Genomic DNA, 15,112 nt, shown 5'->3' with positions numbered 1-15,112 from the left:
AATTTGATTATTAGAATATTTCTCAAATTGTTATTTTTAAATATTGAAGATAGAAACAAATTCCTGGTATCCAATATACAAATAATGATGAATTAAAAGCTCTGAATCTATATAAACACTGAAAATCTTATAAAAGAAAACCTTGAAAAGACTCATGGTACATTAAGAAAAGACTAGAACACCATATGGGTCCAGTTTTACAGAAGACAGAGTAAACATATACAAGAAACAAATTGAGAGCCACCCCTGATGGCCTAGTGGTTCAAGTGGTTCTGCTTTAGCGGCACAGGTTAGGTTCCTGGGCATGGAACCACACCACTCGTCTGTCAGTAGCCATGCTGTGGCAGCGACTCACATAGAAGAACTAGAAGGACTTACAACTAAAATATACAACTATGTACTGGGGTTTTAGGGAGGAAAAAAAAAAATAGAGGAAGATTGGCAACAGATGTTAGCTCAGGGCAAATCTTTCTGAGCAAAAAAATAAAAAAGAAAGAAAGAAATTGAAAGCCTATATAAAAATGTCAAAAGTAGATCATGGTAGGATTTTAACTGCCTTCTTTACAAAATTTTGGACTTTCAAAATTATCTATTTTTATAATAAAAATATTATTTAAAAATTGACTGCTTGGTATTCTCTTTTTGATCAGTATGCCAACTACCTCTGAAATATGTTAGAAAGCCATAAAAATAACTGAATTTTCAAGTATTTATATAATTTTTGTGACTGACATATAAATAATACTATAGGTGATACTATAAAGCATTGCCAGAAATCAAAGTTGTATTAATAAAATCAACACCTAATAGTAGAATAAATCAAATGGTTGCAGAAGTCACTAAAAGAAAAAGAATGTCTCTAGAAGAAAGCAGCAAGACTTGTCTAAAGTCCAATGGGTAGGATTAATATAGAAAGAATAGGCCATAGAAAGCACATTCATGGAAAAAAAGGAGAGTCAGAGAAGTAAAAACTGGCAGCAATCACAAACACTGTCCAAGAGAACAGGCCCTAACCAGGGGCACTACTAATCAGTCCATGAAGGAGCCACTGCCCTAAAGTGAAGTTCGACGCATTAACAGTTTGATTTCATTTGCCATTAAAAACATCCAACTAACTGCCCTTGCTGGTTCCACGCTCACGAAGTGGCCTTCAGATTCTAATTTTGCTGCTCATGTATATGGTTTTCCTAAGAAAAAAGAACGTGTAGACAAAACACATGACAGTGTCTGATCCCCGTGACAGTTATAAAACCGGTATCCTCATTCATAACTTAAGCTTCTGAGCGTTTGTTAGGCATAAGCCACGCTCCCTAAGTTTGTTCAGCTCAGAGAGTAATCAATTTATTTTCTTTGCCTACTTAGTGGCAACTGCACCAAAACTTATCCTTCTTCAATCCTTCAACTTCTACTCATTCTTTCCTATTGGAGTTAAATATTAAATATGTTCAAGCCTTTTATATTTAAAACGAAACTGTCCACTTAAGCTCAAGTCCAACTCTTAACTATAGATCTCTGGCTGCATACCAACAGCCAAACGTAAAAGAATGAGTTGTCCCCATTCATCCACTGCAACTACTTCCTCACCACAGGCTCACCTCTTGACTAAATTTGCTCTCAGCAAGGTCATTAACAACTTTCTTAGCACTAAATCCAACGGACACTTTTTAGTCCTTAACTAATTTTGCCTCTGAGAAAATACGCTGTGTATCACTGCTTTTTCTTCTTGAAACAGTCTCTTACCTTGACTTAAGTGATACTAAACTCCTGATTTTCAGTCTACCTCTAAAACCTTCTTTGGCTTTGCAGACTCTTCTTCCTCTCAGATTCTGCACTAACCCTTTCTCCCAACCTCCACACTTTCCCCAAGTGATCTCTCATCCCTTCAATTTCCATCTACAAGTTTATTCCTCCCAAATCTTTATTCCCAGTCCAAAGCTCTCTGCAGACATGTATATCTTCTTGCCTTCCATACATTTTCATTGGGGCATTCCAAAGACAATTCCAACTCAACTAGTCCAAAAGTGAATACTTCACCCTACCAAACCTATTTGTCCTTCTGTCCCTATCTTAGCTAACGATGACACTATGCACTCAAATGCACAAACTGGAAACACAGGTTACATTCTTAGACTTAAGGTCTTCCTAAATTTCTCTCAAATGTGTCTTCTCTTTTCCAGGCCCATTGAGAAGTTCCTTACTAGGACCCTAGTCCCAACTGCCACAATCTATTTGCATTGCTTCAACAAACTCCAATCTTCAATCTTCCAATTCACTTTCCATACTACAACCAATAATCTTTTTTTGTGTGAGGAAGATTGTCTCAGAGCTAACATCTGCGCCAATCTTCCTCTAGTTTGTATGTGGGATGCTGCTACAGCATGGCTTGATGAGCGGTGTGTAGGTCCGTGCCTGGGATCCAAACCCACAAACCCCAGGCTGCCAAAGCGGAGTGTGTGAACTTAACCACTATGCCAATGAGCCAGCCCCTCATAATATTTTTTTTTTTTTTTTTTTTTTTTTTGTGAGGCGGTCAGCCCTGAGCTAACATCCGCCAATCCTCCTCTTTTTTTGCTGAGGAAGACGGCCCTGGGCTAACATCGGTGCCCATCTTCCTCCACTTTATATGGGACGCCGCCACAGCATGGCTTACCAAGCAGTACTTCGGTGCGCGCCCGGGATCCGAACCAGCGAACCCCGGGCCGCCGCAGCGAAGCGCGCGCACTTAACTGCTTGCGCCACCGGGCCGGCCCCGCCCCTCATAATATTTTTAATAGTACATAAAACCAATCATATAAATTTTCTTTTAAAATCTTTGTATAGGCTCCCATTACATTTAAAGAGTTTGGACTCTATCCTAACACAGTTTACAAAGCCCTCAAAAGCCAGGTCCTGCTTACTTCTCTTCAAACCCAATCCCTCAAAGTCTAAGTTCTAGCCATGCTAAATCACTTTCCATTCTTTAAACATGCTGTTCTCTCTGCCAGAAATATCCTTTCTCCCCCTCTCCCACCTCTATATTAAGCTAACTCCTAATTACTCTTCAAGTCTCAGTCTAGATATCTCTCCCTTGAGGGAAAAAAAAAACCTTCTAAGATCTCAAACTTACTGGTTAGTCATAGCATGTGCTCCTAGAACACTGTGCCTTTTTCCCACTATTTCTCATTGCTTATTTAATTCTCTATTTTCTCCACTGTAATCTTAGGGCAAGAACCACGTCTAACTTGATCTTTTTATCTCCAATGCCTGGCACAGGAGGTATTCACTAACTATTTATGGAAGGAAGGAAGGAAGGAAGGAAAGCGAGAAATTTCCAGAAAGAAGGAGGAAAGGGAGGGAGGGAGGGAGGGAGGGAGGGAGGAAGGAAGGAAGGAAGGAAGGAAGGAAGGAAGGAAGGAAGGAAGGAAGGAAGAAAGGAAGGAAGGAAGGAAGGACGTTTCCCCAAAGAACAAAGAAAGGTAGGAAATTTCCCCAGAAACACCCATGGCAGCACAGCTTTCCAATCAAAACAAACTGTCATACTTAGATAAGTAAATACATAAAAATATAAGATCCACAAAGAGAAGAATTTTTCTGTTTTGTTCACTACAGTATCCCTAGCACCTAGAACAGCAACTGGCACATAGTAGGTATAGCACTGTTAAGCAAATGAATGACACTGTGAATTTTACTTCATAAACTTTCTACATTTTTATAAGCTTCATAAATGCTTTCTTTTAAATTACATGTAAGTATAAAGATACAGCAAGCAGCCAGTTAGTTTTACAAACCCTGTAACAATTCATACAACTTATTCAGCATTCCTTCCTTAAAAGTCTAGCTAGTATATCCAACTTGGCTACCTCCCAGCCTCTAGCTTCTTTCTTTCCTATTCTCCATGATTACTGTTCTAGTATGGGGCACCTTGCCACTCTGCTACTCCTCCTATCCCCTTCTTGCCAGCTCAGCACTAACCTACATCCAAGAAACTCATTCTATCTCCAATATCTGCCACTCTATAGAGCCACTGTTCTGAGATGAACAAGTTATCCAATAACTTCTAGTGCTTCTAAAAGCAATCCTTTCACCTGCTCTGTTATGAAACCTGACATTCTCCTAGTGGTAATTCTCTTCAAATCTCTACTTCATTTCTCAGACACACAGGGTAAAGAAGTAGCATGTTTTATCATGATTTCTCAACCATCTTCCCTTTTCAACTCTATCCTCTTCTAATAATAATAATAACACATATAGAATATAGATAGATATATAATTCCATATATAGCTACACAGAATTACAGCTAACTTTCATATTATATGGTAGGTATTATTTGAAGCACTTTATATATTGATTCATTTGATCCTTTAAATGACTCGATGAAGTAGATACTGTTTTTATTCTCAATTATACATAAGGAAACTGAGGCACAGAACAGTCAAGTAATTTTCACAGGGCCACACAGCAGGTGGTAGAACCTGGATTCAATCCCAAGCAGCTTGGCTCCAGAGTCCACGCTCCAAATCACAGTGTACACTGACTCGCACCTCGGTACTTATCATCTTCTACTAACATCTGGATATATTTATAATTTCCTTAATGACTTCGGCACCTGGATCATTCAGTATACTTCTCTTCCTCCCCATTCCATCACCATCCTTTGGAACTCACAACTCTATGACAATCATCCTATGGCATTCATTCACAATGATAACCCTTTTACCACGCAAGTCTAACAGATCTTCTACTCCAATGACCTCCATCTTAATTCTATGCCAAGCCACATACAAGCAAGGCCATGTTTTGGCTCCTTTTCACTTTTAAAGCTGTTCCACCACTAAAATCCAAAACACTAATCTTCCTCTCTGAGCAGAACCAATTATCCTTCCCGCTCTTTAAGTTCCTGACTAGGACAGAATCTGCTCTTCATTTTCCTTATGTTCTCAATCTCTTGGTCTCCTTCTATTTATCCAGTTCCATTGCTCCCATTCCTACTCTATTTGCCTCTCCATCCAGCTTGGTCAGTCATTTTCAAAAACGCATTCAAAAATATCTTAGATCAGTGGTTTCCAGAATTCATTGCCATTGCATTAAAAAATTTTCTAGTCTGTACCTAAATGAACAAACCAAGGACAATATAGGAATTTTTTTAAAGCTAAATTTATTCAATTTAAAAATCTGTCCTTTATTCTGAGATTATTTCCTTCCTTTTTACGTGTCAAAATGTCCTTTCTTTTATGAAATAATAAAAGTAGATAACAGAGGTTTTCTGTTTGTTCTGTTTTTGAATGCCCTTCTTTAGTAAAATTAAAAACTGGACATCAGACCCTAAATCCAGCCCCTTTCCTCGTTTTTTTTCCTATATATTTTTTGTACTGGTCCGCAATATTTTTTGTACTGGTCCGCAAAATCTAAAAATTTAGGAGCCATTGCACTAGATTCCTTTGCCCACTGGTTGGTGCTGCTCTTCATACTTTAGATAATCTCCAGTACCATATTTGTTTTCTTCGATTTCTCTCCTAAATTGTCATGTATATTAAGAAAAAAAAACAAAAAACAAAACTCCAGGAAGCTGGAGTTTCAACTGTTTCAATGGATAACAGTTGAAACTAAGACAATGCTTTGAAAAACTGCATAAGAAATAAGAAACTACCTTTCATGCTGGAACACAGACACACATTATCAGCACTCAATCTAAGTCATGTCACACAGCCCATATTTCATCATTGCATCTATCTGAATATAATGAGACTATCTGATGCTTTGTCAAAATTAAAATATAGAATTCATGACACTTTTACAGTCTTCTCAATTAAGTTTAATTACTTGTCCAAACAAAAATGGAGACATAATCTATCTCTTGCTACCCACACTTTATGAGCTGCTATTTTTAATATATATTTGGCAATATGAGAAATATTCAATTGGTTAATACATATGGTCATGTTGTGGGTTGAACTATGTTCCCCAAAAGGATACACTAAAGTCCTAACCCTGGTATCTGTGAATGAGCCTTATTCGGAAATATGTGGGTCTCTGAAGGTGTAATTAATTAAGATGAGACCATACTGGACTAAGGTGGCCCAAAATCCAACAACTGGGGTCCTTATAACAGGACCATGAGAATACACATAGACAGAGGGGAGAATACCATGTCAAGACAGAGACAGAGATTAGAGTGATGCATCTACAAGCCAACGATTGCCCAGATGCTAGAAGAGGCAAGGAAGGATTCTTTCTTAGAGCTGTCAGAGGGAGCACGGCACTGCTGACACCTTGATTTCAGTCTGCTAGCCGTCAGAACTGTAAGAGAATAAATCTCTATTTTTTTAAGCCATCCAGTTTACAGTAATTTGTTATGGCAGCCCTATGAAAGTAATATAAGCCATTAATAAGAATGAGAAAGGAGACAGAATAAATATTATCCAGGCCATCACTGAACTTCAGAAATGCAAAGCAAAACTACAACTTATCTGTAATTTTAAATTCCTTGATTATATTGCATTAGACTACTTTACCATAAAATTTTTTTTTTTTTGGTGAGGAATATCAGCCCTGAGCTAACACCCCTGCTAATCCTCCTCTTTTTGCTGAGGAAGACCGGCTCTGAGCTAACATCTATTGTCAATCCTCCTCCTTTTTTTTTTCCCCAAAGCCCCAGTACATAGTTGTACGTCATAGCTGCACATCCTTCTAGTTGCTGTATGTGGGACGAGGCCTCAGCATGGCTGGACAAGCAGTGCATCGGTGCGCGCCCGGGATCCGAACCCGGGCCGCCAGTAGCAGAGCACGCGCACTTAACTGCTAAGCCACGGGGCTGGCCCAAATAAAAATTTTTTTATGAAAGATAACTTAGTTTCACTTTACAAACACTAGATAGCCAAAAAAGAGTACTTATTCTTTTTTCTTTAAAACTTACCTTTACAATACAGTTAAATGTTGTTTTTAAAACTGTTTACCCTAACATAATTCAAATAAATCTAATAACCTTCCAAGTGACAAAAAAACGTTTACTTGGAAGCCAGGTAAGAGTATAAATCTGAGTTTTGTTATCAGAAAACCTTGGGTTACTATTTAGGCACTTACTAGCTCTGTGACAAATCTGGAAAGAGCCTCAACTTCTCAGAATCCTCTAATTTTATTTTACAAGGAGCCAGGGGGACATAATGGTTATCTCATATTTTTAATCAAGATAAAAATGAGTCATTTGATAAATATCTGTTTCTAATTCTCAAAAGAAATGCAAAGATTTGTAGGATATTTGAGATTTATGTTCAAGTCCTTGAGGAAAGTGGGAGAGTATCTGACGTTAGCTAATAATATCATGAATAGACTGAGGATGATATAAATTGATAGAATAAAAGTTAAGAGACTGCAGAGTGATGGCAACACAACAATTTGGAAGTGCCTAGTAGCAATGTGAAGCAAGGACAAACATAATCCTCCTCAAAGAATGGCGTGACTATAGTAACTACTCAATGAAAGTGTACAAAATTGAAGTAAAGAAGTATAAGGAACATGTGAGGAAGAGGTCTTGGACACATGAAATATATTTACAATAGAATGAACATCCCCCAAAGCAAGGAGAATGGGTTAACAAGGCACCTAGAGCAATAGAACTGATGTAGACTGCAATAAGACTGTGTGGAGTAGCAGAAAAGAGGAATTTGTACCTTAGTAATTAAGACAGTATAACAGTTTAAGAAAGCAAGCAATTGAAAGATAGAGTTTAAGGACATATTAACCATACAGAATGAAGAGTGTTTAATCAATTTGGGAGTCAGAAAGAAATTATTTTTAAAAATGTCTTCTTCAGTCTATATTTAGACTATGTAACAGGGCAACATTTTGTAACTACAGAAGTTAGAAAACAAAAATTAAAAAATAACAAGAGCTAATACTTAATGAATACTAACTGTATGCCAGGCATCATTCCAAGTGCTTTGCATGTCTTACTTCACTTAATCCTCACTAACCACCTTATGAGTTAGGTATTATTATTATTCCCATTTTGCAGATAAGGAAACTAAGGCACAAAGAGGTTAGTTAATTTGCCCATTATGATACCAAGAGGCAGAATCAGAATAAATATTGGAAAACTGTGAAACAGAATTTGTAGCAGGCAGACTGCCTAAAAATAACTTCCATTAAAAATAAGTTTCAGGGCCAGCCCTGTGGCTTAGCGGTTAAGTGCGCGAGCTCCGCTGCTGGCGGCCTGGGTTCGGACCCCGGGCGCGCACCAACACACCGCTTCTCTGGCCATGCTGAGGCCACGTCCCACATACAGCAACTAGAAGGATGTGCAGCTATGACATACAACTATCTGCTGGGGCTCTGGGGGAAAAAAATAAATAAAATTATTAAAAAAATAATAATAAGTTTCACTATTTCTTCCAATTAAATCACTACCTCCCAAAGAAAATCAATAATTTATGTTTTTTTCTAATTCTTTTTTGTTGTTGTTGTTCCAGACTAGGCCTGAATTCCTTTGAGAGATCTTTTAAGCTTGATATATTTTTATGATTTGTACCCACAAGCCATTACAATACACAGTTGTGTACTACAGTTTATTAACAAAAAGAAAGAAATTCCTCCCCCTACTCCCCTCCCAAAACCATGGACTTTCTTTTTCTCATGTTTTTCCTCTAAGAGAACTGGAATAATTGCATAACTCAAATAATTTAAAGATACCAATAAACAAGTTAAGTAGACAAGCATATGTCCTGAATTCTTCAGTGAACAACCCTGACTCATTTCTTTATAATGGCTGTATACTGTACTAGAGTTCAGTGTTTCAGGGTAGGCAATTACTTTAAATACTTAAGCACAACTTCAAACAAATGAATAAATCTTGTTTTTAACTGTATGTTTAATTTCTTCTGAAAGCCAGTCTTGCAACATTTTAACAGACATTATGTAACTTTGTGTTAAGTCTCGAGGGCACTAAATCCTAAACATAAAAGTTACTTAAACGTGTTTTCTCAAACAGTGACCTATCAACTGTATATACTACCGTTAGCCAAGGCTATTCTCTACCACGAGTTGACACGTTACCTTCCGAGGGTTTCTTAACCCTCGAGGGTTTAAGAAAAGTAGTGACATTCGGACCTGTCTCCTGTAGCATCTCGCCCAGCCCTACCCCTTTCTCATCTTCCCAGTTTGGCGTGCGAAACTCTCCTTCGAGGCGAGGGCAAGACCTCGGTCTTTCTTAAAAAGAGAGAGCAACTTGCTGCCAAGAATTTGGTATTTGTCTGAACGGGGGTGGGGAGCCAGACACCCGGGAGGATCGGGACAAGATCCGGCTGGTCTTCACACGCGGGACCGTCCTCGCCTGCGGACGGGAGGAGGCACCGGGGCGCCGTGAGAAGCAACGCGTCAGGGTCAGCAGCTGTCGGGGAAGCACCAAAACTCCTTCAAGTTGCAAGACAGCGCAGAGACACCCCAGGGAGAGGGGAGCTCCCAGGCGCAGCGCTGCCCAGGGTCCTGCCAGTAACGCCTCCGGGGGAAGTGGAGCGGCTCCTCGGTCTGGCCCGCTCTCTAGAGGAGAGCGATAAAGACAGGCAGCCAACCCCATGACAGGCTCTCAGTCCCCTTAACCACATTCACACCCTGAACAGCCCTGAACAACCAAGGGAACAGCGCCCAGCGGGGTTTCAGTGTTTTACCTTGTATTATGGTCCCAGCCGACCGCCATCTTTCACAGAAGCCCGGGTCGCCCGGGCTCCCGTGTGCCCGGAAATATCGCGAGCACAAAAGCGACTACCACAGCTGAAAACGTCAAAAAGGAGACAATGTCAAGTTCTCGCGATATTTCCTTTGCTTACGAAGCGCCCCATGAATCGAGAAGCGTGGTTAAGATCAAAAGGGGCGTGGCTAAACCGAGCAGAGGTTGAAACTTATTTTAGGTGCAACGGCGAGGCTGGTAAAGAATCAGCTTCCCCAGGAAGGGGCAGGTTACCTCTCTACTGACACTTAAGAGGCCACAGAACGAATCTCAACTCCTCATACCGTTACTTCATTATTAAGTAGAGACGGGCGCAGGAATGATCATTTGCAACCCTAATACGTATCACTCCTCCACTCTGCAGCACGTGTTGTGCCTTTTCTGCCTTTGCCTCCCTGTTTTCTCCCGTCCAGAACATTTAAACTTCCTTTTCCAGGCATAGGTAACGATTTTAATTATTTGTTCAATGTTTTTCTTGTCTTCCGGATAGTAAGCTCCGTAAGAAAGCACATCTGTCTTCCTCATCGTTATATCGCCAATACCTGCTGTGCGCTCAAATATTTAAGAAAATTGATACTTCATTCATCTTTTCCTAACACTTCATAATATGAGAGGTAATAGAGGAGACTTTGCAAAGAAAGGTTAAATGGGAACTGCTCGAGAGTAAGAGCGATTTGTTACCAGATTTTCCAATCAAACATTGAGATTTTAATTTTCTGATTTATTGACCAAAAAGTCTTACAAATGTATAATAACGGCGAAGCTTATACAGTAAGCACTGTTTTAAACGCTTTACTTGCCTTATCTCATTTAATCCTTAAAACTATGTAAGGTGATACCATTACTTGTCTGTTTAATAAATACACAAATTGAGTCAAGTGGCAGCTAAGTAGATTCACCCAAAGACACATAGCTGGGAGAGGCAGAGAAATCTTGACCACAACACTAAACTGTCCTTCAGAGGAGCAAATCACATTAGTGAATTAAGGTTTATTGAATATGAAATTTCACTAAATTGAAATTATCCTAGAAAATAAGGGCAGATAAAGAGTTTCCACTGATGCAATTTCATTTCCAGATGTCATGTCAGGGTTAGTCCAAAAACTTTACATCAACTTTAAATTGATTTACAGTTTCTCCCTCCCTCACATATTTAAGAAGCAGCGTACTGTAGTGGTTAAGATCACAGACACTGGAGCTAGGATTTCTTGGGGTAAAATTCCAGTTCAACCATTTACTAGCATGTGACCTTGGGCACGTGATTTCATCTCTGTGTTGTTTCCTCATCTGTAAAACGGCGTGATAATATCTCATACGATTGTTATGAGGACTAATATATATGAGTTAATATATATCTAAAGTGCTTCTTTATCTTAGCCACAGGGACACCAGCAGCCTTTCCTTTTTCATGGGTGTAAGATTGTATGGGCTCTTGCTTGGATGGAGGCTGGCTGTTGTTCTCTTAGTTACACCTGGTCCCTGGTCTCCAGAGTAGTCTACTTTCAGGGTAACAACCATCCCATAAGAGTTAGATTTCCCAGTACTATAGCAAAACTGACTAATTTGATCCTACTTATTTAACAGCTCACCATCTTCCAAGCTACCAAATGAAGACTAAATTAATTTCCCTTGAAGATTGAAACCCTGCTTAACTTTAAAGAGGAGCAAGGACTTAATCCTATGTTATTGGTGATGTTATATCTGGAAAACAGTTTGCTTCCAAAAAAAAAAAAAATCCATTGTATTATGTATTATCTGCAGAAGAGAACCAGGAGATACGTCTTAGATTGGGGATTAACAACTGGTGCTAAACAACTTGTATTTTGTACAGATGCTCAAAACGTGTTTTCATGCTTTTTTTTCCTTCTCCATGGTTGAGTATAAATTTTAGCAAGTGAGGAACAAAATTAAGATAAATAAGTATATTAATGGTTTTTGCTATATGAATGTCCCGTAAACACCTCAAATTCAATATATCCCAAGTGGATTTTATAATTTACCCACAAATCTATTTCTTCTCCTCTGTGCCTAGGAAAGTCAACATCACCACTAACCTCAAATTCAATGAGGTTAGAATCCTCTATCCTCTTTGTTTCCTTCTTCTCACTAGCTACCAATTCCAATGACCAGTCAATTTCTTTCATAAAACTATTCCGTTTTGTGCTCTACACCAGGCCTTCATTTTCACTTGCCTTGATTGACTATAATACACACTTGTGCCTGTATTATCCTCTGAAAACACTCGTCAGCCATGTAGTATGGTGATTAAGGTCTATAATCAGAAAAACCTCTGTGCTAATTCTGCTATGAAACCAGCTGTTTGATATAAAACAAGTACTTAACCTCTCTGTGCTTCAATCTTTTCATTGGTAAAATGAGAAAGATAATGCCTTTCTCATACAATTGTGCTTAGAATTAAGTTAATATATGTAAAGTAGTTGGCACATAGAAAGCTATTAAGGGGGCCAGCCCTGTGGCTTAGTGGTTAAGTGAGCGCGCTCCGCTACTGGCGGCCCGGGTTGGGATCCCAGGCGCACACCGACACACCACTTCTCTGGCCGTGCTGAGGCCGAGTCCCACATACAGTAACTAGAAGGATGTGCAACTATGACACACAACTATCTACTGGGGCTTCGGGGAAAAAAAGGAGGAGGAATGGCAATAGATGTTAGCTCAGAGCCGGTCTTCCTCAGCAAAAAGAGGACTGGCATGGATGTTAGCTCAGGGCTGATCTTCCTCACAAAAAAAAAAAAAAAAGAAAGCTATTAAGGTAGCCTAATGGAATTGTCGTTCCCCAATTAAATCCTTATGGGAATTATGAAGAGAATTATTGAAAAAAATGGAGACATAAAGAACTGAGTAACTGGAAAGATAGACTATATTCTCGAACAGCCAGACTTAAAAAAAATCAATCTTTCCCCAAGTAATATATGACATAGTCTTTGCCTCCCACACATAACAGTTTATTGCTGGATTTTGACTACATTCAAATATCAGAGTTTAATCAGATTTTACCCATCCTGATAAAAGTTCTATTAGAGTAAGTAAAAACTATAAAACTATTCCTAAACAAGGTAATTCAATGATTTTAGCAAATTTGTGGAGTCGTGCAGTTATCACCATAATCCAATTTTAGAACATTTCCATCACCCCCATTTTGTTATTTCCTGCTCTTACCCATAGCCTTAGGTAACCACTCTTCTGCTTTCTGGCTCTATAATTTTGTCCTTTTTAGACATTTCATATAAGTGGAATCATAACATGTCTTTTGCAACTGGCTTCTTTCACTTAGCATTTTATCTTTCACTTAGCATTTTATCTTTCACTTAGCATTTTATCTTTCAGTTAGCATGGTTTATCCATTTTTGTAACCATTCTTTAACTATTCTCTTTCTTCAAAAAAATTTTTAAAGGATCCAGGGTGGAGGTGGAGGGGAATCCTCTTTAAAAGCTTTATTTTAGGAAATTGCACAAGATAATAATAACATGAATTGAAAGTCTACTAAGTGCCAGCCGCTATTTTAATCCCTTTGCCCAGGGATTATTAATATTACCTTTTTGTAATATTTTTAATCCCTTTGCCCAGGGATTATTAATATTACATTCAAAAGTTTTCATAAGATTAGCTTTAATGATTAAATGGACTAAATGGAAATGTCAGGAAATATCTGGCACCTAGAAGATACACAAACACATTTAAAACCCTTTTCCCCTAGAAGAGAATGGATGGTAGAAAGCGTAAGCGCCAGTGTGAACTAAGCAAAGTTAACAAATAGTCTGACTGTTATAAGTGACATCAGCGAACACAAATCACAGTGACAATTTGTGCTTTCCAGAGGCAAAGGGAACTGAAGAAAAATGCAATAGTTTAATGCTCTGAATATGTGTGGAACTCCTAATTACCTGGACAGAAGGACAGGTTCTACTCTGAGAAGCGAGTGCTATTAAAAAGGACTTTACATATATTTATATTGCGTAGTGTTTGATATCCACAGAAGCATACATAAGTTATGCAAGATAAACATCTGTAAAACCACCACCCAACTTAACTAGAAAATTATCAATATCATTGAAACGAATTGTGTGTAGCTCCTCCACCGTATCCCACTACCTCTTCACTGCTCTGAATGGTCGATTATTGCTCCCTTGCATTTTTTTAACCATATATTAAGTCTAAACAAAATGATGTTTAATTTTGATTGTTTCTGAGCTTTATATGGTACCCAATCTGAAATTTGCTTTTGAGGCTCAGCACCGTTTCTAAAATTCACCTAAAGAGCCTCTGGACTGTTTTATATATTTTACTGCTATGTGAGTATATCACATTTTGATTATCCATGCTTCTATAGTAAGCATTTGGAATTCCAGCTTTTTGCTGATATTAACAAGGTTTCTATAAACATTCTTGTACATGTTCAATGGTCATGGTTGCATCACTTTCCTCTAGAACACTGCTTTCAAACCTGCCTGCACAGTAGAATCATGTAAGTAGCTTAAAAAAAAAAAAAATTATCCCTGGGGCTGGCCCGGTTGTGTAGTGGTTAATTCGCGTGCTCCGCTTCAGCAGCCTGGGGTTCGCAGGTTCGGATCCTGGGTGCAGACCTGCACATCATTTATCAAGCCATGCTGTGGCGGCATCCCACATAAAGTAGAGGAAGATGGGCACGGATGTTAGCCCAGGGCCAGTCTTCCTCAGCAAAAAGAGGAGGATTGGCAACAGATGTTAGCTCAAGGCTACTCTTCCTCACCAAAAAAAAAAAATAATAAATAAATTATCCTCATGCCCCAGGTGTTTACATGTAATTGCAGCCATGGTTGAAGCAATGCTCTAAGGCATATACCTAGAGGTAGAACTGCTGACTCAGAGGACATTGGCATCTTCAATTTTACTGATTTTGTCTGAGTTTTCCAAGGCTGGAGTACCTAATTATGCCCCTACCACCACCAGCGGTGAGGAGAGTTCCCCTTACTCTATGTTCTCTTTATCTGTTTATATTGTCTTGCTATGCAATTATTTGCCAACTTAGAGAATATAAAATGGCATTGTTTCTTGCTTTTGTATTCTGCTCTATTGTTCAGTTTATTTATCTCTGTAGCAATACCCCCATCTTAATCACTGTAGCTTGAATTGCCTTTATTATCATTCTCCCACTTTATTCTGCCTCTTTAAGAGTCTCTTAGATATTTTGGTCCCAGCAGTTATTTGCCATTATTTGACAATTAGGTTAAAATTTACTCTTATTTTATAAATATCTGTGGGGAATAGAAAAATAAAAGTAATAATGCTACTAATAATAAAGTTGAGACCAAGATGAAAAAAGCTGTTAATCTTGGGTGAGAAGGAGATACTTATTAGACTTAAGTTGTTGACTATTTATTAAATTGACAAAGAATATGCATGAAATGTTGGAACT

The 15,112-nt window shown here is 38.6% G+C and overlaps 1 protein-coding gene across 2 annotated transcripts in view; it reads right to left on the bottom strand.

The window, feature by feature from the left end:
• ERGIC2 (ERGIC and golgi 2) overlaps positions 1-15,112 on the bottom strand; it is a 58,449-nt gene that overhangs the window by 29,691 nt on the left and 13,646 nt on the right. Inside the window, exon 1 of one of the 2 annotated variants that reach the window (XM_058558581.1) lies at positions 9,640-9,722. The exons of the other annotated variant lie outside the window; for it this stretch is intronic. The gene's annotated coding sequence lies outside the window, so the exon portion shown is untranslated. Of the gene's footprint in view, positions 1-9,639; positions 9,723-15,112 lie in introns of those variants that run through there. 2 annotated transcript variants of the gene reach the window in all.

This window comes from Diceros bicornis, chromosome 17, assembly GCF_020826845.1.
Source record: "Diceros bicornis minor isolate mBicDic1 chromosome 17, mDicBic1.mat.cur, whole genome shotgun sequence".
Lineage (NCBI taxonomy): Eukaryota > Metazoa > Chordata > Mammalia > Perissodactyla > Rhinocerotidae > Diceros > Diceros bicornis.
The sequence above is the reverse complement of the archived record's forward strand: the minus strand, read 5'-3'. Positions and strand labels throughout refer to the sequence as shown.